Raw genomic sequence first — 24,145 nt, forward strand, 5'->3', positions numbered from 1 at the left:
CTAATGGCAGCCAGGAAGGAATGTATCACACACCTGAAGGAATGTGTGTCTCCTCTCATGGGAGCAAGCAAGGATGGAATGTCTCATCAACAAGCAAGTTTAAATTTTGTGCATGGAAAGAAGCAGCAGGTTCTTAAAAAAGAATGCTTTTTGAAGAAGACAAGAAATGTAATTGTTTTAATTAAAAATTAAATGCTGTGGCAGCCACCCATTCTCCACCCCAGTCAGTGGGCCCTTGGCAACTGCCTAGGTTGCCTAGAGCTGGATGCAGCTCTGGGCATGTGCATACATATGTTTCATTTACACTCTCACTGCTAGTAAAGGAACCTTTGTTGGTTGAGCTGACAAATGACCAGCTTTTCCCAAATATAAAAGAGCTCAATGAGCTGAGAGTAGACAGGTACAAAACTGAGAGGGAAATCGTCAATGGTTTATTAAATAAAAGTGGTCATCTAAATGTATCATACACCAAACCAGCCAAAAAGGATAAGAGTAAAGGCTCCAGAATGGTTCAGCAGAATATAGGTATGGAACCAAATAAGCATGAATTGCATTCTATGATTTAGTACAATGAGAAGCAGTCAGACAGGTGTATACCTACCCACAGTTGTAAAAAAAAGCATGAATAAATGGCATGCAGGAATACAAAGAAGAAACAAAAATCAAATGCTTCTGATAAATTAGCAGCCTGGGAATACATTTGAAATTATTACATTCCTCTAGTCTCAGCTGAGCTATTGAAGGAATAGCAAAAATTTGTAAAAACAGATGAGAAGAAATAAAATACACTGCTATAACCAAGAAATTGCTTTAGCATGTTGTACTTGACGATTGGTAGACTGTTCTAGTTTCACCCCTTTGACAACACCTGATTAGAATCTAGGGCCTACTGATTAATTGTTGCAACCTCTTCTGAAGTCTTGCCCATGAGGAACTATCTTTAAATGAATTTCTTGTAGTGGGACTCAACTATACTGCCACCTTATTACTCCTTTGATGCCGTGTATCTGTTGCCTCTGACATTGTCTAATTAGTTCTGAAGCCATTACTGCTACTCTGCCTCAGCCTGTTTTATGCTTGCTGTGGATTATTTTCATTTTTTATTCTGTGAATAATATTGTTCAATTATTGTTAATGGTGATTATTTAATGAAGTGTCGCCTATTTGCAGTTCTTTGCTTGGCAGATTGGATTTTCTCATGTACATAGGCACAAATGGAATCTTCCATTTATTCAAGGTATTCTCTAACAGACAAAGTAGCAATGTGATTAGTAGTTATAATACACTATGATGTTCTATGGATTAACAGAGAACAAGAAAGCTTTCCTTTACTTGCTAATCATATCTGTGTGACCAGTCTGTTATTCTTGTAGAAATGAAAATACTTTGTGACTGAATTAGCAGATTTTATTCTTATGAAACAGATGATTTCATAGATATATTCAGGAATGTTGAACAGTTGGTGACACAATATATGACAGCAAGAAAATATTTTAACAGTAAAGAGTGAACAATGCTTGCTCAGGGTGCAAGTAATTTATCACTTCTAGTGTGTTTATTCTAGGGTGGCCACGGTGGTGCAGCAGTTAGCATTGCCGCCTCAAAGCAAGAGGTTCTCCAGTTCGATCCTTGGCTGGGTTGCCTTCTGTGCAGAGTTTGCATGTCCTCCCTGTGGTTGTGTAGATTTCTTCTGGGTCCTCTGATTTCCTCCCAAAGACATGCTGTAGTTGGATTGGACACTTTAAACTGGCCCTAGGCATCAGTGTGTGCATGTGCCTTCTGTGGAAGGTAGGGCACCAGGCTGGCAACTTGGCACTGTAAAACTCCACTGCCAATCATGAGCAGACAGGTTAAGCCAAAAGAAGTGCGTTTATTTTTTAAAAAACAGAATTTCTTTTACCATGCCTGACAAACTGCATGCATTTCTATAATGAAATGACATATAACCCTCACTGCATCTTTAGTGATTACTCTTGCACTAAGTATGACAGTTTGACAGGTCGCAATCTATATTATGCCATTTATTTTTTTTTTATGTTATTTGCATTTGTGTATGCTCATCTTGATGATAATACTTAGTAGTATAGGTAGGGTGGAGCAAGAGGAGCAACTTGGGGCTGTGAAAAACCACCATTTTCTATAGTTTAAAAGTAAAAAAAAAAAACAAAAACAAAAAAACCCTAAAACAGCACTCCCTGGAGACAGGGTATAAACTCTAGCAAATGTTTACCACAATTTAAACAGAAAAATTAAAAAAAAAGTAAAATATGAGCACTTTAGTACTCTCTACAGGCAGGGTATAAACTGTAGCAACTGTTTGCTGCAATTTACCAAACAGTTTGCTGCAGTTTAAAAAGTCTTTTAATAAAATATGAGTGTTGAAGCACATTTTAGCAACTGTTTGATACAGTTTAAAAGAAGAAATGCTAAGGGAGAGTTGGGGCACTGCACAGAAATGGGACCTGAAATCTCTTGGGTGGGGGCGGGGGTGCCATGCACCTGGCCATCTGGTTGGTCTGTCAGTAGAAGGAACTTTTTTTTTTTTTTTTTTTTTTTTTGCTACTGTCGTGTAGTGCTAACTGTATTGTGGTAAACACTTATGGCTCCTTCCTTTACTATTCAGCCAGTACCCACCTCTCTAATACTCAGACTCCTAACCAAACAAACCATGCTCTCTTTCCACTGGTAATCTACCCCCTGAGTACCTACAACATACAGCAAAAGCTATCATATATCCAGTTAACACTCTTACAAATTGCTCTATCTCAGAATGTTATGTTCCCTACTTATGGAAAAAAAAATGATGATTACTCCACTACATAAAGGTGGAAATTTCCATGATCTTGCCAACTATCACCCTGTCTCTATACTCTCCACATTATCAAAAATATTGGAAAAATGTGTACATATCCAGTTTCTTAAATACTTATCTGAAAATAATCTTCTTGCCCCTACCCAACATGGGCTCCATCCCAATCACAGCTCTTCTCTTTTTCACTGATACTGTTAACAAAGCCACAGATGCTGGTCACCCTAATTCAGTAACCTTATTAGATCTATCAAAGTCCTTGGATGCTGTATCCCATACTAAACTGCTAAACCAACTGTCAAAACTAGGATGTTCCCCCACATCTCTCACCTGGTTTTCCTCCTACCTAAACAATAGGGAACAATCAGTCAGATGGCACAATGAGCAATCTGGTTATCAGGCAAATAATATAGGAGTCCCACAAGGATCCATTCTAGGCCCTTCTCTTTAATACCATCATCAACAATCTTCACAAAGCTTCTCAACAAGGTAGTCTCATCCAATACACAGATGATTCTACAATCATATCTACTGCCAATAGTTTTTCAAACCTCCTTAGGGTTACTCAAAATGCATTCATAACTATAGAAACCTGGCTAAACAATGCACAATTGTTGTTAACCCCCCCCCCAAAACAAACTAATACTTTTCTCCACAAAACAACCAGATATACTTTCAGAATCTTTTCTCAAGATAATACTGAAATTGAAATTGTGAATACAGCAACATTATTAGGCATAATAATCGATGATAAACCAATTATAAACTCTGCTTTGAACCACATATCCTCAATACAATAAAGAAAACTCACATCAAACTAGGGAAACTTTACTGTCATAAACACTACCTAGACAATCACACTAAAACCAAATTGGCCAGTACCCTACTTATCCCCTCCCTTCTATATGGAAGTGCCATTTTTACCAACCTTCATTCATCCCTTAGCAGAAAACTACAATCTTGATATTACAAAACAGCCAAATTTGCCTCAGGAAAGCCTAGCCATTCCCACAGTTGCCAAGCAATTTCAGAACTGAATTGGCTCGAATTTTCCAAATTTCGCAATTATACCCAACTAACACTAGAACATAAACTTATGTTTAAACCCAAGTCCTGCCCAGCACTCAGCTTCATCCTACAAACTTATACTCCAACAAGAACTCAGATCCTCCAGCAAAATACTTGTATACTTAACCAAACCTAACAATAGAGCTGGACAAAGTCTGTACTCCCATAGCACTGCACAACTCTGGAATGTCTTACCATCCCATATACCTCAACTTCACTGCTTAAAAACCTTTAAAGCAGCATTAAAAAGCCACTACCTAAATGACCCCTCTTGCACTTGTATAACTAACAAACCACCTTAAACCTGTCCCTTAATTAACATATGAGAAATATCATATGACAACTATATATTTGTATGTTAATAAGAATTCCTGTCTTTATCATTAATGTAAACCTTGAGGCCACCTGTAGTGTATCTCTACTTTTATATAAATAACTCCTTTGGTCTTGTACATTTTCTGTACAAAACATTTTTCCCAGTCAACAAATGTCAATAAAATAAATAAATTATTACAATGATGTGTTTTTTTTTTTTTCTTTTTCTTTTTTGAGGCAGTCGGGCATTGGTTCGAAGTACCAGCCCAGGGGATCCAATCTCTCCTGTAGCCCCTGATACCAAGCTCATTGTACTCCAGATCTTCTGTAGCTATCAAAACAAGAGACATTAACAAAATATAATGGATTACTGACACTGATTGTATGTGCAGTATGCTTCAAATAAATATTTTCTTATATTTCTACTAGCTTTTACCATATAGGTCTGGTTGGACAAAATAGTTGTACACTGTCTACTGAATATCGTCCCTACTCGCACCACCTCCCTTATCCAGCACTTTGCCCTACCCTTCATAACTTGTACAGTACCAAATGAAACATGTAACTGTGTACATGCAAATAATCTTCTACAGCAATGGACATGTCTGCCTATTCACAACATACAGCAACCATCTTCCAAAAAGAAACGTTATGTTTGCCTTTAATAAACTGATAAAATGACATTGTAATGATTGTTTATGTATACCTTTGGAGCTTTTCTCCCTGGACCTCCACTGAAAATGGACATGTATCCAGTTGGACTATCCCTGTCAACAAATGTAAAATAAAATAAAATAAATAAAATGATGGAAATATTTGTAACTAAAAAAAAATTGTTATAGCCAGTACTAGACTTCTGCAGTAGATACACTCAACTGCATTAAATAACATTGCAGGGAGAGGGAGACTGATAAATTAATTTTTTTATTAATAAAAAGTATGCCTCAATGACAACTTTGCAGATTGCCATTTTCAAGAAGCCCAGAGTTTTGCAGTTGTTCCTTTTCCTGTAAAGAACATTCACCTGTACAGTATAAGCTCAGCTGACTTATTGTCATTACTGTTTACCTTTTTACTATGTAGATTTTACATTGCTATTATTTATGTGATGCTCTTCATCATCATCAGCCACCTTTTTCCCATTTTTCAATATGGGGTCGGGGTATCATGTTAACTTCCACCAACTCTGTTGATTCAGTGCCACACTCCTGCCTTCTTCAACACTCATGCCTGACTGTCACAGATCTTCTTTCACACAATCCAGCTACCTCTTTGCTGGATGTCCTTGCTTCCTCTTACCTTCTTCCTGTCTGTCCCAAATCTTCCTCACCAGATTGTCTTCTGTTTTTCTACACATGTGCCTAAACCACCATAATCTGTTCTCTTTGATCTTTACTGCAATTGGAGCTACTTTGGCTTCTGCTCTTATGTCCTCATTTATTCGTCTGTTCCACAGTGTGCATCCTATTACCTTTCTCAGGCACTTCATTTCAATCACCTCTAGCTTCTTCAACTGTTCTGCCTTTACTGCCCAGGTTTCTGTACCATACAGTAGTACTGGTTGCACCACTGTCTTGTACACCTTACCTTTCAGCATCTTTGGCATTCTTCTGTCATAGACTACACACCTGATATTCTAGGCCAGTTGGCTGCAACCCCTCTGATTCTAGCTTTGACCTCTTCATTCAGACTGCCCTTCTGCTCAGGGTTCAGGGTTGGGTGGGTGGCTTAATGGCTAAGGTGTTTGCTTTACAAACACAAGGTACAGGGTTGGAGTCTCACAAGGGATAATTGGCTAAGCTAAAAATGGCTTGCGAGGGTGGTTAGCTTAGTACTAAACTATGAACCTATGAACTACCCTTCCCAGATACTTGAAGCTGTTTACCTGTTCCACTATCTTCCCTTCTATCTCTTTTCTCAGATTCTTCTGATTTCCCCAATTTGCTGCCATTACTGCCATCTTATCTGTGCTTAGTTTCATCCCATGTGCCTTCAGATTTGCATTCCGTGCTCCTATCCTTTGCTGAAGTTCTAGCTCAGAGTCTGCCTGTACTGCCACATCGTCTGCATACAGCAGGTTTGTTGAGCCATCCCCTCCAACCTGTTTGTTAATGTAGTCGATCACCATTATAAACAGCAGTGGGCTCAGGGCTGAACCCTGATGTACACCCACATCCACTGGGTACCCCTCTGTGAGGCCGAACACCATCCGTACTTGAGTCAATGGGTCCTTGTACATAGCCTGCACTAATTCTACCAATGTTTCTGGGACTTCAAACCACCACAGTACTGCCCAGATCAGCTTTCTTGGAACCTTGTCATGTGCTTTCTCCAAGTCTAGGAATGCCCAGTTGCACTCTCTCTCCTCATCTCTAGCTTCTTCTCAAGTATCTGTCTCAATGCAAACATCAGGTCAGTTGTGCTGCATTCTGATATGAATCCGAATTGCTCATCTCCCATCTTACATTCTACTACTCTGCGTATCCATTTATCAATCACCCTCTCCAGAACTTTCATGCAATGTGATAGGAGTTTGATGCCTCAGTACTGCCCAAGGTTGTGGATGTCCCCTTTGTTCTTGTGCACTGGCATGAGTATGCTTATTCTCCAGTCATCTGGGATATGCCTTTCTCTCCACACTGCTATTAGTACCTTCAGGAGCCATTTCTCCCCTATGTCACTCATCATCAGTTGTGACCTCATCTGAGCCTGCTGCCTTCCTTGACTCCTTGACTTCATCTTCCTTAGTGCTGTTCATACTTCTTCTAGGGTGGGCTCCTCTTCTTCTCTCATTGTAGGCTATTTCTGGGGCAATACAGCTTCTGTGGGGGTTTTCTTCATTCAGAAGCTGCTGGTGCAGTGGTTAGTGTTGCTCCCTCACAGCAAGAGGTTCTCTGGTTCGATCCTCGGCTGGGGTGCCTTCTGTGTGGAGTCTGCATGTCCTCCCTGTGGTCGCGTGGGTTTCCTTCGGGTGCTCCGGTTTCCTCCCACATCCCAAAAACATGCTGTAGGTGGATTGGACACTCTAAACTGGCCCTAGGTGTGAGTGTGTGCATATGTGTATGCCTTCTGTGAAAGGTTGGGCTGGCAACTCGACACCGTAAAATTCCACTGCCAATCATGAGCAGACAGGTGATCCGCTGTGGCGACCCCTAACCGGGAAAAGCTGAAAGAAGAAGAAGCTGCTGGAAATACTCCTTCCATCTCCCTTTGATGTCCTCTGGGCTGGTGAGCAGTTTGTTGCTGGCATCCCTTATGAAGGGTGTCTGACAGTCTTCTTTATCTTTCTGTCTTTGCCTTGCAACCTGATATAGTTTCTTTGTGCCCCATACTGAGTCACTTTCCAGAAGTTGGTACAGTGCCTCCGATGCCCTATTCTTTGCTACTGAAACTTCTTTCTTAGCTTCTTTGTTAGCCAACCAGTAGTCCTTCCTAGCCTGGTCATTCTTTTCTGTCTCCCACTTTTTCCTGCACTCCTTTTTTCTTTTGATGACTTCCTGGACTTCTGCATTCCACCACCAGCTTTTCTTATGTGCCTTATTTCCATACCTGGCTTGGCCACATATCTTTTCTGTAGTCCTAACACATGCTGTTTTTAAACACTGCCATTCTTCTTTAACTCCACCTATTTCCTCCTTTTGTTGGGGTGCTAGAGCCCTGAGCAATTCGTTGAACTGTTGTACTTTGTCTCCAGTCAACTTCCAGGTCTTCAGCCTGGTCTCTGTTGTCCTTAGACTCTATATGACTATTGCTTGCAGCTGATTGTGGCAACTAGTGGTTTATGCTGTGGGACAACTGTTTCACTGGGGGTGACTTTGCAATCATGGATTCTGCCCCAGTGCCTTTTCCTTACTAGGAGGAAGTCTACCTGAGTTGCATGTTGACTACTCTTGTATGTGATATTGTGACCGTCTCTCTTTCTGAACCATGTGTTGGCTACTATCAAGCCATTTGCCAGACAGAAGTCTAGAATGGCTTCTCCTTCTTTATTCCTGTTGCCCCACCCATGTGGACCCAGGCAGTCTTCATATCTTGTTCTGTCTGTCCCGATATGTGCATTCAATCACCCATTATCACTACCAACTCAGGATGTCCTGCTTTATCTAGTAGGTCCTGCAACTGCTGTCTGAATGGACTCTTTTCCTCACTATCACAACCCTGCTGTGGGGCATAGGCTGAGATTATGAATAATGCCCTATCATTACACTGGAGTCTGACTGCCATGAGTCTGTCATTAATTCTGTTGATATCCCTTACTGCTTTCTGAAGCCTCTCTCTCACCACAATTCCTACACCATTTCTAGCCTGCCGTCTGCCTGAGTAGTAGACCCTGGATGCTACACTGCCCTTCCATCTCATCTCCTGAATACATAGGATGTCTAGCCTCCTCGGTATCATCATGTCATCCACTTCCAAGCTGTGGCCTGTCAGTGAACCTACATTAAGCGTAGCAATTCTCAGTTCATGTTTGGCAGGTTGGTTGGTTTTACATCCAGCTTTTGCTCAACAGAGCTATCCTAGGTAACCCAGGCTGGGCAACTAGACACTGGCCAGCCAGTAGCTTATTGACCCAGGGCTGCTGGGCTTTATGGCGGGCATACTAGGGGAACATATACCCCTCCCACCATTAGCACGGGTCCCTAGCATGGGTCAGAGTAGGCCGGGTCCTCAACCCACTTATCACTGGTAACTACCCATGCCCATTTGACCAAATCACCTAGAGCCACATTTTATACTGTTGAGTGGCTAGCCCTGCCACGGCGCACAGTCTGTGATCCATGTTCTCCTATCTTGACGTTACTATGCACCACAGTAGATGCCCAAAGCAGTTTGTCTGTACAACTCTTCCCCCTATAGTGCACCATGTAGAGTCTGTGCTGCTGCCCACCTCTCCATTCATTGGTGAGTTTGAGATGGAAGCACTCGACATGTTTTTTGGACATGGAAGAAACCCCACAGAGACACTGGGAGAACATGCAAACTCCAAACAGGCATTGGTCTGAGGTCAGGATCAAACCTTGTACTTTGTGCATGGGAAGCAAAGACCTTAACCACTAAGCCATCTAGTCAAATACTATTATTTATATAATATTGCAATATTATTTTTATGATTAGGCTGACCTGCAAAAATATGGCATTGATCAGGCTATAAAGCATTGCACTTTCCATCATTGCAAAGCTAAAGAACGATATGTACTTCCATAATTACCACACACACACACACACACACACACACACACACACACACACACACACACACACACACACACACACACACACACACACACACACACACAATGTTTGTGTTGACACAGAATGTATTATTTGAAGAAGATGAGAAAATTCCCAATACATAATTAGTACCATTGTAAATGTCTTACAGAAAGATGATGCAACTGCCTTGGAAGTACAATACATAAGAAATAAATTAAGTATATACACTTCTCACAAAAAAATTCACCAGGTAAAATGAGTAATGGCTATGGCAATGTAGCACACGTAATAGCATCCAGAGCAGGTAACAGTAGCATTAAATAGTTGTTACTGAAGTCCAGTTGGTATTATTGTAAAGTGTTTTCTAGAGCTTACACCACACCCAAGGATTCATAAAGGTTGCCAAGCAGCCCAGAAATGCTGTGCTAAAAAGGCTTTATTTCTGCAATACAGTGATTTGCAGTTCAGAGACACATTAAATACAATGAGGAAAGACCTCATTATTGGCTAATTTGCATCTCTCTGAATTGAGTATTATTGTGGAGTACAGATCATCACTTCTTGTGGCAGTTAACAGTATTGCCAGCTGCATTGTGTAAGCAGTGGCACCCCCCCCATTCACTCTCCCTCACATAATACATACATTCAAATACATACACACACAAATGCACACACACACATGCATGCCTGCATGCACCCATATGTGTGCACACATGCACACACATGCACAAACATGCATGCACACACACCTACCCACATGCACACGCATGCACATACATATACACACACTCACACACAGATACATGCATACATACATACAAATATTTCAAGCATGGGCATCAATGCCCTTCTACCTTGCCGATATACCAAAACACTTATTTCCGCAATAAGTGTCCAGCCTGTTATTAAAAATATTTAAACTAGCACTTGCTTTAATGTAATTTCATAGTCTGTTCCATGTATCAGCTACTCTGTCAGAGAACCAATTAGTACACTTCTCATTCCAACAGAATCTTCACCACAGGTTGTCTGATGATGCTCTAGTACTTTTTGATAACTCCAAACATTCCCAGAGGTAGTTGTCTCTAAATGTTCTATATACCTGAATAAGATCTCCTCTTAGATATCTATAGGAGACACTGTACAAGTTCAGGTATTTTAGTCTTTCATAATAACTTAAATTTTCAAATCCATGGATGCCCTTGGTATATTTCTCCTGTATTCTTTCCAGTTTACTCATGCTTGTTTCCTTATAGGGTTTCCATATTGTTATTCCATACTCAAGTTTGAGTCTAATGTAACTAACAAACAAAGACTTCACCAGTTCTGATTTCCTAGACTTTATAATTTTTTATACAACCTATAGTTCTATAACTATCATTAACTAAGTGGTTGATATGATTAGAAAAACTCATAGATGGATCTATTCATATATGCAGGTCCTTAAATGAGTCTAAAGTTTCAATCACTGTGTGCTGTATTAAATATTCACCTTTCAATTTCTGTCTCCCAAATCGCATATGCTTAGTTTTTGATGCACTTATTAGCATATTATTATCCTGTGCCCAAATGGTCAATTTAGTCAAGTTATTTTGCAGAAATGCCTTATCTGTAACACATGTGAACAGTTTACCCAATTTCAGGTCATCTGCATATAGACTGTAGAAACCTCAGATGAAAAAGTTAGGTCTGAAAGATACAATTAACAAGTAAGGCCTTGGATAGAGCCCTGTGAGGCACCCTAACTGTACACAAGAATTTCACCTGTCCAGTTGCTGTATGATAATTGCCATGTCCTATCTGTAAGCCATGCAGCTATCCATCTTATCAAGAGTACATCAATACCCAGTTGTTCTAATTTCTTGATCAGTGTTTTGTGTACGACCCTGTCAAATGCTGAAGTTAAATCTATATAAATTACATTACAGTACAAAGCAAAAGCAAAAAAGGATGAACCAAACTTCAACAGGCAGCAGATAAAAAAGTATTTCATTTAATGGTAAGCGCTTTCACAGCACATCGAGCTGCTTCATCTGATGTGGTTTGGTTCATCCTCTTTTGTTTTTGCTTTATTCTTGTTCCGTTCTTGGTTGAACCAATTATCTACACCACATTCTTGTTTTTCTACATTACAGTACAATTTTTCATTTATAGCTGTTATTATATTGTTATAGAACATTATGTTACGGGCAGTAATAGATCTGTTTTCAACATACACATGCTGATATATGGTTTCAAGTCCCACCCTATACAGAAAAGCACCACGACCATTTAAACTGTAAAAACACAAGGAGGAAGTCAGAGATCCACACAAAAATCCTTTAATTGAGCGCTTTCGTCTCTCATTAGAAACTTCATCAGAATAATCCTTTATAAGAAACCCCACCCTTATATACACAATTCAATTGCTGTGAAAATGACATCATTTCCTTTTTAAAAAATAAGGGTGTCCTTTAAATGATTATTTGGAGCTGAAAGAATTGAGATGGCAAATGAGAACCAATGCTTCAGAGTATCCTGGACTCAAAAGTACTATCTCAATTAGCTCAATTTTAAGGCTTAAAGCAGAATTTTATTTAAAGTAATCTTGAAAGAAATGCATCTATACATATTCTTTGAGATTTATATACTTTTGAGATTTATTTACATGGACATATATTTACATGCTTTTTATATATATTTCATGGTTATAGATAGTATCGTGGATGGTGTAAAGTTTTATAATATAGTTCATACCTGTATATATATATATATATATATATATATATATATATATATAACTTTAACGTTCTTTTTTAAAAAGGAAATTGTCATTTTTCACAGTAATTGAATTGTGTATATAAGGGTGGAGTTGCTTGTAAAGGATTATTCTGATGAAGTTTCTAATGACAGATGAAAAAGTCCCAACCTCTCCAATTCTGACAATAACTTATCCAATATTACCTTCTCCTTTTTTTTTCCAAAACATGAAAGTAGACTTAAGGGTGTTTATGACACTAGGTTTGTCCTACTTCCCTTTCCCTTAAATATAGATTTAATAAGAGCATGTCTCCAATATTGAGGAATCTCCTCATATTTATATGACCCAGTGAACAATAAATATAATATCATTGTAAGTTCTTACTGAAGTGTTCTCAGGTCATTGTTACTAATTCTGTCTCCTCCCTGTGCTTTGTTTGGATCCAGTTTGGGTAGTTCCTTTTCAATATAATCTAATTTGATTCCAGTATCTGAGGTTACCTGGATTTCACTAGGACAACGTAGCACCCCTTTTCTGGAGCCAAATTGTTTTGCATAAAATTTTGTAAATATATCTATAATCTGTTATGTCTGAAAATAAATTTTAGAATCTGGACACAGTTTATCAGTTTGTATGTCTTTGCTCCTTCCATATCGTGTGTATCTATAAAAAGGTTTCCCATTATGCTCAATATCATTATGTACATTTTCTTCAACTTTTTCTTGATCTTGTCTCACACTATATAGTTGATTTGTTTGTCTAGCTTGGTTATTTCAGTTTTCAAAGGTGTAGTTCGACCTCTCTTCCATTTCTTATATATATTTTTTTGTCTCTCACCTTAATCAGATATCATGTTCTTATGGAAATATATCCCCCTGATGTTGTACGCCTAGATGCTGATGTTAAACATTTATTTTTTTTATTTTTTTCACTCAAACTATTTCTCTTTCAAAACTTTCCATATTCCATTTGCAGTTTTTCCACTGAACACATTGCTCCAGTTAGTTTTACATAGTGACTGTTCTGCTTCCATATAATCTGTAATTAACCTTTGGTGGATTGCTTTAGATTTCAGTTTGGCAGAGTTATCTAGGAACAAATTAACCTTCATAACCCCATGATCACTGCACATCAATTGTGGTTAAAACTTGACTTGGAGTAACAGTAATTTCTTTAGGAAAAGAAACAATATCTATTATGTTCTGTCACCTGGTAGTTTTTTTTTTTTTTACAATCTGAAGCAATTGTTGTTCCTGAATATACATTGTGAATAATTTCTTTACTAACGTTGTTGAATCAATCAATCAGTCTTTTTCTGGTAAATTTAAGTCCCCAGCTAATATTAGTCTTCCCTCCTGTGTTTCATGCAAGAAATGTATGAATTCCTCTAGGTCATCTGCACTTGACTTTGGTGGTCTATACACTCCAGCACTGGTTATATGTTTCAGATTTGTCTTTATTGTCAAAGTTATACTGTGTATAGTATTGGTGTTATCATTGAACATGTAATAATCACAGGTCTCATAACTATCTTTAATCCCTATCATAACACCTCCACCTGAATTTTTGTTAGAATGTCTGTTACAGTAAAAACATTTATACTCTGACAGAACTGGTTTCCAGTTATTGTTCTATAACCATGATTCACAAACATTACCAACATCAATCTTGTAGGAATGTAGCAAATTTTCCAATAAAAGCACTTTATTATTAATGCTACAAGCATTAGCAACCATCAAAGATGCATCAAATCTTATCTGTGACCTGATAAATTTTCGACCTGGCAAAAATCCTGTCTAGTGTTTGTCAAATACTGCAAAATATCTGAGGCAAAAATTCTCTTCCCTGATCTTGACAAATGCATACCATCCTGTCTGAACATGTGTGCCCAAAACTAGGCTTGGATGCTCTACACATTTCCATTTTTTAAAAAAGGACATTTTTTTCCATGTAGGTATTTACAAATATTTTCATTTGCAGTGATCTGACTATCCTTTCTATAGGTGATTTGTGAAAAATATTTCCTAACACCAGTACAAGATATTCTATCTAGGAGGGGTGTCAGTTCCTGACTAACAGAGAATCGTTGTAAATGAGATCATTTGTACTAACATGAATAAAAACAGGCATTACAAGGCTTGTCTCACAACTTCTATTTTTGTTCCTGGCAAGCCTAACACTATTAGATGTTCATTATCTTATCTGCAAATATAAGTATCAATTCATCTAATAACTGAATCTCCAATTACAAGAATATCTTTGCTGACCAGCTCTGAAGAATCTTCAACTTCTAATACAGTAATATCTGCTCTATCAATTGTTACAAAAGATAGATCTTCATCACCATTAGTCTTATTAATCCCGTTGTTTTCATTGTGTATTAAATTCAAATCCAGCTGGCATTGTAAATCTACAACTTGAGCCATGTAGTCAACATCTGTCTTTCTCTTCTTTTTTCTTACACTAATGTTCTTCAATCCTTCTGTGTTAAGTTTTGATTTCTTCCTTTTCACCTTCCCCTTTCCTCTTTTTTCTATCTTCTATTTTGGAAAAAGTATGCCTTTTTCTATAAACTGAAGATTTTCTAACAGAAAAATATTATCATCCCCAATAACCTGTGTGTTACATAACAAAGCAGTGTCCTTTTTACTATGTATTCTCTTTCCTTTACAGAAATGAATCAGTTTATTTTTCTTCCGTTTTATTTGTTGTTTCATTCTAAACAATCCAGATCCTCAGATTGCTGAATACTTGCATCCAGAATTCCAAAGTTGTCAGGACATAATCTTGTTTGATATGGGTGACTGATCTTTACAGACAATAGATGAATCATATCCTAAATGTATTCTATTTGTTCTTTGCATAACTTTATTTATCTCAAAAGTCCAGTCATTAATATATATAACAACAGTTCTCCAAGCAATTCCAATTGAACAAGTGCAATCATCATCATTAAGTCTAGATTTACTTCTAACAATGGTAAGCAAATCATCCAACTTTTGACACAAGGAACACAGATCACCAGTGTTATCAGCTGTTACCTTTAAATATGCATAGCATTTATTACACTGTACAAGATACTTGTGCATTAGCAAATCATTAATTGCATACTCATTTAAGGCCTCGCTATTCAGCTTCAAATGAATAAAATATTGTAAAAGAAAAGAATAATCAAAATCAGTAACCACAGACTTCAAAGAGAACTTAAATCAACTTCTGTGACAACAATCACACAAGCAATATACAACTAGATACTAAAGTAAGTACAGTAATGTTGTACTGACCGTGCAAGTTCTGCAAGCCAGACAAAAGCTGTAATTCCTTTAGGTAACTATCTCTCTCAGTTGCACTTCTTAACAGTAAAGGTCAATAAAACACAAACCAAGGTAGGATTGTTTACATATGTTCTAGATTTTCCTCTCTGCAGTCTGTGTGAATTTATAGCTGTCTAGGCCCTTTGGCATGGCTAGAGCTTGCCTGTCTAAAACCTATCCCTTTCTAACAACCAATGGTGAAATTAAAGGTAAAACAACAAAATATGAAATAAAGTAAATTTTCTTAACAAGCTATCCCTTCCTACCTACAAACAGTGACAAACACTGACAACAAGTAAAATATATATTCAAATAAAAATTCCCTTATCAGTCAACTCCACAGTAAATCACAAACCAACGTAGGATTGTTTAGATATACAGTGGGTTTTCCTCTCTGCAGTCTGTGTGAATTTATAGTTGTCTAGGCCCCTTGGGATGGCTAGAGATTGCCTCTCTAAAACCTTTCTCTTTCTAACAACCAACAGTGAAATTAAAGGTAAAACAACAAAATATGAATCAAAGTAAATCTCATTAAGAAGCTATCCCTTCCTACCTACAAACAGTGAAAAAGAGTGATAACAAATATAATATAAATGCAAATAAAACTTCTCTTACCAGTCAGTGCCACAATAAATCACAAACCAAGGTAGGGTTGTTTAGATATGCTCTAAAAACACACACACACACACACACACACACACACACACACACACACACACACACACACACACACACACACACACACACACCCCACAGAATCCACAGACCCCCCACACCTGTCCCTGAGTCCTCTGTTGCCTGAATATCCTCAATGTCTCCTATTCTCCTGATTTGGTAATTCACTGATGATTATAGTCATCCATTAATGCCAGGCATTCATTATTAACATTTCATATCCTTCAGTAAATGCATGTTAGGGCAAAAGCTGGTATCCTAGTGACTCTCTCTGCTTGTGCTATGAGGTTTGGAAGTATGGTTAATGTTTCCCATCCTTCTCGCCCTTATATCATGACATGTTGCAGGCATTACATAATGCCTAAAATCATCAATAAATGTTAAAAAAAAAAAAACTACTGAACTAACTTCATAGTAAGTACAGCGGGTCAATGCAGGCATTTTGTATGTCAAGTGTGCATGGTTCAAATCCCTTTGTACTTTGACTTTTTTTAATTGCTTATATTAAAATTCTATCCCTGGTATCTACTAGTGGCAAAGAGGACTAATATCCTAGGTGTACAGGGCTTGAATCCTTTTTAGTGCCTCTTAAGACATGCTACTTATCTCTGTTGTCTAGTGTCCCCCACTCCTGATCCCTATTCTGTCTAAGTGCTACTCAGACATGCTTTTAAAGAGTTACCCTGGTGGCTAGTTGATCCCCCACCCAATATCGCAGGCTGTTTAGTCTCAGGATGTGTGGAAATATGGCAGCCACTCCAACACATGCACATCATAAACACACACACACACACACAAACACACACACACACACACACACACACACACACACACACACACACACACACACACACACACACACACATGCACGCACATGCATGTATGCACACACACACACACACACACACACACACACACACACACACACACACACACACACACATGCACACACACACACACACACACACACACACACACACACACACACACACACACACACACACACACACACACACACACACACACACACACACACACACACACACACACACACACACACACATTCACACACCTCCTAACACTCTCTGGTACTTACCTCTACAGAAAAGTGAAAGGAGTTTCTAGCTAACTGACATCCCCAAAGGATTAGATGAATGACTTAGCATGTGGATGCCTTCCTGAAAACAGTTCTGCAAGAGGAAAAGTGTATGACTAATTAGCATATGTGTCTGCCTCGGACTACCTCATAAACATGCTGGACAACAGCAGAGACAACCTGATTCCGTGCTGCACATCTTCATGCAAAAGCACCATGGTAAGACTACCTCTCAATACAAAAGGTTACCTCAAGGTATACACGAGTAACTGTGAAGTATACACCTCATATACAGCTTGTTATGAATCTGGCCAACAGTCTGCTTGCAATGCTTAATGTAATTAAACTACTCTTTCTAAGTTCTGCATAATTAATAAAGTCTCTCTCTCTCTCTCTCTCTCTCTATATATATATATATATATGTGTGTGTGTGTGTGTGTGTGTGCAAAGAGAGAGAGAGAGATGTATACCACGTGGGTAGTAGTTTAATACAAAAGAAAAAGGAATACTTACTATAGAATTCTGGCTTCCTTGTCTGGACTTTGCCACCCAGCCTGCTGGACTCCCCTGTGGCTATGCAGATCATTATGCCTGTGTCTACATTGCTCTCTGGAGTCAGGTATACCAGTGAAAGTGGACAACTCATCCCCCAACTTCACCCATATTTCAGTGTTTTTGTTTTTGCTACTGGATTCACCTTCCGGCTTTTGTAGGTATGATGCCTGCAGAAAGTGAAAGGGAACATTGGTCTCCTTTTCTGACCATCATGGGGTACCCTTCCTTTAATGTGCATTACCTTAACATATATAAAGGTTGTTACTGCAGATGGTGGGTTCTGGCAATGGAAATGTTCATGGCCAAAGTGCAGGAAACCCTATGGTAATTAAAGGAATAAACAGCTATAAAACTGCTTGCATTCACTTTCACCCACTCTTCCAGTAGTTCATTATAGGCCTACATTTCAGTCTGCACATTTTTAGAATTAAGACAAGTGACCAATATACAACACAGAGAAGAATAGAAAAAAAGCAAAAAAAAAGTCATTACAGCAGAGAGAATTAACAAATGGCTCATACACATCTTTAAGGTTTACTTTTGTTTTGATAATATTCAGTTCCTCAGTGGAGTGCATGCTGCACAATTGTTTGTAGGCACACAGAGTAGGCCTTTATAATTTCCGCAAAATGTTAGCATGAAGATGTTGTAACATCAGGTGAACAAGGCACAGTACAGATAACTTTTCCGCTAAGGAAAACCGCATCTTCAAAGATGCACTTAGGGTATACGAAAAACACCCTTTCGGAAAAGATGGACAAAGCAGACAGAGCAAGCAAAGATGTGGAATCAAACTGTGGTTGACATAAATGTTATAAGGGAAAAGAGCCATAACTTGCCACACTGTAGGAAAAGAGCTAATAATTTGGCAGGATGAGCAAGGACAAAGGAATGGACAGAATGCAACTGTCCATAGTAACACCAGTGGTGTTCCTGCCACTGTACAGCCTTTAACACTTAATGAGGAGTACCTACTGTCATTAAGGGTGATGGCTTTGATTCATTGTAAGAGATAGGACTAATTTAAGGTAGTGTGGACACAAATACCTTCAGAGACCTCCAATATCTTCATACAGGCACTGTAGAAGGGTAGTATTTTGCTGTCACTCGTAGCAGATGTACTAGATATGGTAACTGTGTATGTATAACTGTTAAATATTTCCTAATCAAATTTAACACCACCTTTGCAGACAGTACATGATAAATGTGGATATCCTAACTTACCAGCACAGTTCACATTAACTACATCATTACATATTTTCTAACAAAGTTACTAACAGGAGCAATAAAATGCCATAATGCACAACAGCAGGCTGACATACAATACACAATGGCTGTTGACAATGATGCTGTTACACTCATTCTCATGACACAGCCTCAAGACAAAGAGTACTGGCTGGGCTCATTACTACAAATCAGGTGAATAACTCTGCAGTTAGTGATATAGGGTCACACTGTCCGAGTAATGAGGAAATTACATTACAACAAGAGAAAGGTGGAACATCATATAGCTCAGGCCTTGTATCTTGTACACAGCCTGAACCACTGGATGAAGAAAAATCTCTTCCTGAGGTACCAGTACCCACTGTCATTTCTGTACACAGGGTGCCATTTCACACATCTAGCTCCAAAGACATGCAAGGCCTTGTCTGCCCAGCATCAGATGTGCTGTGGTGTAGTTCTGGCCCAGGCTATTGCCATTTTGAGTCAGGTAGGGATGGCTAGAGTACTATAGGGTATACATGAGGAATTTCATCAATAGATGGGAATGGTGGAGGCCAGAGACAATTTCATGATGATCCTCATGTGTAGGATAGTTGTGTATGCAACATCGTTAGCCTTCATCTGTACACTATAAAGGATTTACCAGACACACTGCGGCTGCTGACTGTTATGCTGAGAGATGTCCATATGTGTGCTGGATGAGTAAGCTGGACACCACTTGTATCCCAAAACAGTGATACAGATATTCATGAAGATTTACTGTAGAAGAATGCAGACTTCCACATCAATAGGTAGAACTCCTTTTAGAAAAATCTAGGTCCCATAGCACTGTTTAATTCAAAGTCAACAGGATCCCCTGCATCCAGTAGACCCATTACTGGAGCAACTCAAAATCAAGCCCACATCCTGGCATTTTATGGCAATCTCTGGGGCTATCACTAGCACTATTTTTAGGGGGCACTGTGTATGACACAATCCAAACTTAAATTAAATATTCAGCATCAATAATGCAGACATTACTCACCAGGAAGCCACTTTGAAACAAGGCATATATAACATAAGATAAAAGTATGCTTCCCAGGAGAAAGACTTCACTTAGGTCTCATTGCTGTAAGAAATGAAAGACAGACAAAATAGGAGCAGAACAGCTGCAGCAGTGATACATTTCATGATTGAAAACAAACCTGTCTCTTAGCCCACAACTGAAGCCATATACTTCCTTACATGACCCTAATACAGCAGCTGTAAGCCTAACCAACTTTCTATCCACCTGCAAGATAAGTTCTTCCCCCACATTCACAGCCTTTATAAACCCAACAACACTGAATGGCTATCCACTGAACTTAACATCTTTTAATTCCAAGGGATGACGTGCACTTCCTTTATCATTCTAATTTACCTAGTCAACAAGTCCATCAGAAGTTACAAAAGAAATATCCACAATAAAGAAAAAAATTACCCTCTTGCATCCCCCTAAACAACTTTGGAAAGAGATTAACCTTCTTACAGAAAGAAGGCTTCCTCATGATACCCTGTCTACAAACATCATTCTGTGTGGTACAACAAAGCTTTCTCCAGATTTCCTTATATAATTTAGCAGTCTTTCACCAATAAACTACACACTTCCTACAGATCATACATTGCTCACCCTGCCATCATTCATCCCCCTATTCCTCTCCATATGCATATGTCCCAAAATGTCTCTAGTCTATTTGAAAATATTTCCACTAATACCCCTCCTGGATCTGACAACATAAACCTCTGGTTCATATATCACTGGAGAGATAATTTACGTGAACTACTCAACCACATATATAATCTGTATCTCTACTAAAACCCCTCTCAAAACAAACCAACCCAAGGGACACCACTCACTTTTATCCAATATCCATCCTCCCAATTCAGGGCAAACTTCTGGAAAAGATAGTTCACACCCAACTCTCATTCTATATCCAGCAGCACAGTCTGCTCTCCTCCAAACACCATGGATTCTGACCTGGATGAAGTACTATGGAAACACTTTGGTCCTTGACTGATGATATCCTACAAAACTCTGATAGTGGCCCCCTTACAGGTGCCATATTTATAAACAAAGACATTTGACCACTATCTTCTCCAAAACACACTAATTGAAATTAGTATCAGTCTAGATGCCAATTACTGGTTTAAAAACATCCTCACTGACAGACACTTCAGAGTTAAAATGATATCCTCTCAGTCAGAATCTACAACTTTTACCAAAGGTGTATCACAAGGATCCATTCTTGCCCCCTTCTCTTCTCCATATTATTTAACAAACTTCTTTGTGACCTTTCCCATCTCCCCCCTATCCGTTATGCTGATGACACGATCATTTACAGATTAGGACACTCTCACATCAACATTCAGTGCCAGATACAGTCAGACTTAAATGAGTTCCACCAATGGCTTAGAAACCATAATCTACTTCTCAGCCTCAGAAAGACCAAAACTATGCTTTTTGGAACTCCACACAAATTCACCAAGCACTTGACTCCCTAGCTATTTTTGACCTTTACAAATGTTCTATTGAAACAACCTCCACCTTCAAATACTTAAGACTATGGCTTATCAGCCACGAAACATTCATTTCCACATAGAGAAAGTGAGAGCCAAAATAAACTCACTCCTTTTCTGGGCCAAAAAGATCTCTCCCTTTCTATCTCAACCTGCCAGAGCAGCCATTGACAAAGGAGTTCTCCTTTCTCAACATCAATATGGGCTCCCAATTTTTGATACTGCCTCCAAGAAAAACCTTGCCACATTGCAGACTATCGCTAACAGCATCAGCCAATTCATTACAACCTACCTCTCTGTACGTATTACTGTATCACTCTATAAAAAGCCAACTGGCTACCCATGAAACAAAGATCTAAGCTGCATTTAGGATCCCAACTATAAAAACTACTCCAGCGACACACATTTACTCCCCTTGCAGGTAGACTTCATGAAAAAACCTCCCCATACAACCTGAGATACCATTCACAAGCCACACCACCTCTCATTACCCCTAGAATCAAAATCCACAGCACTGCACATGCTTTCTCCTCTCAGGTACCTACTCAGGTACCTACTCCTAGACAGGCTCTCCCTGTCAACATAAATGAAACTGACAATTATTCCAAATTCAGAATGTAACTCAAAAAGTACTTCATCCGAATCAGATATGTCTGTTTCAACACGAGCCATATTATTATATGTCCTTTTCAAGTCTCTTCTCCTCTCTCAAGATTTACTGAATACTGGACTACTTTAGAAACTAATGTATATATTATATATTACACTTGACTTGATTGTGCATTGCACTGTGATTGTTCACTAGAAGGTATAGATAATTTTTTTTCTATGCAATTGGTCTGAACTACTCTATTATTGCTTATATTTCTCTATTTTCTCTTTCTAAAATGTTTTGCATTTCAACTTGGCTGTACCTGAAATTGGCCAATACTGTTCAGTGCACTGACCAGTTTAAAAACAAAAAAAAAAATATATATATATATATATATATATATATATATATATACACTTTCCTCACAGCAAAGTTTGCTAGCATAACTAACTATTGTGCCGTTGACCACTGAACACTGTTCAAATGATGACAGCTAATGACAGCTAATATCTGTTAATTACAAAATCTGTACATGATATGATGTGAGGAAAAATGTCAGATGTACAGTATAAGTTGACCATATACCACTTACCATAACCCACAAGTAACAATGCATGCATCAAGTATTTTCTTTGTAATTTTACAGTATCACGTAGTAAATGTCATGGGCCATGCACCACTCGACCTGTGCAGCCATTTACTATGCACAAGCATGCTGGAAGTGTTGCTATCCCAATGCAATTGCATTGCCTCCAACACTATCATCACTGGGAAAGCTGATAAAGGGAGCTTTATTACCACTTTTGGTCATCAGCTGAAGTTGTTATGAACCAAAAATGATGCATAATCAGGTTATGCAGAATGCAGCATGCCACAAACATTCTACGTGCAGTAGACATTAATACTGAAAGGCTCTTCCAGCAATGGAAATGGGCTTTGACCAGGCTGAACACTTCCTGAATGGCTATCAGTGTCTGGGACAGGATGATGTTAGAGTGTTCGTCAGCAGCTCCTTGTGGGTCATAGACTCGTGTTATTAGCAAAGGTTTGAATGGGTAGCCTTTGTCACTTGGAAGGCAGATGCATAGATTAATAGACAAGTAACTATGGTTAAAAAAATTATAATAGTTTTTGTATACCCATTAGGTGATGACAAAGAATCCTACGATGAAGTCATTGGAAGTATATTGCCAAATGTCATGGGTTCTAAGTCAGTATATTAGTGATGCACTCCATGCATCACATACTTACTGGAAGTTAATAGAATAGTAGACATTCCTGTTAAAATATCTCTCCCCTAAGGTCCAGATTGGGGTCTTATTGCAAAATGAGTGCAATCTATCACACAAAGCACTTTAAGAAAGTGTGTCATTCCATAAAAGGCATTCACAATACTGGCCTATTCCTGTGATGGCACTTGGAAGTAGATATGCTTATCCGTATGTACCAAGACATATAAGGAATTGTTGTAGTATCTTCAATGGCAGGAGCCTGTGAGAAACCCAGTATCATCCCACTCTGTCTCAGAAAGTTCCCCATAACAAACATAGTGAGAGCTATACACACCTTGGTATTCTCAGGTATAGGAAGACCATGCCTTCTTCAGTTGCCATTTGTGGACTATACAAGATCAACATAGCCCTTAATAAATTCCTGTCCACTCCAAATCTATCCAGTAACTCCCCTTCAACAAAGATCATGTGCGTTATTCTTTACCTAGCCCTTTTTCCTCGAGGACCAGTGACTGGCACTTAGCAGTACAGGTTTTGGTGTGGCTAAGATAAGTACTCCAATGTGGGAAATAGACTTGGAGTCAAAGTGAGCATCTTCACTAATTGCAAAGTAGATATTAAAGGCACAACTTCTCCTTTATACCCTATTTATGTACAGCACACTTGCATCTCAAAAGTCAACTATGATTCACAAACGGTAAGAAAAAGCCATGATTGGCACATGTAAGTCACAGACTTTCCACATTTTTCTTTACATATTATTATCCCTTCACTTG

This window comes from Protopterus annectens, chromosome 3.part0 (assembly GCF_019279795.1).
Source record: "Protopterus annectens isolate FY-2018-M chromosome 3.part0, PAN1.0, whole genome shotgun sequence".
In the NCBI taxonomy this organism is placed as follows: domain Eukaryota; kingdom Metazoa; phylum Chordata; order Ceratodontiformes; family Protopteridae; genus Protopterus; species Protopterus annectens.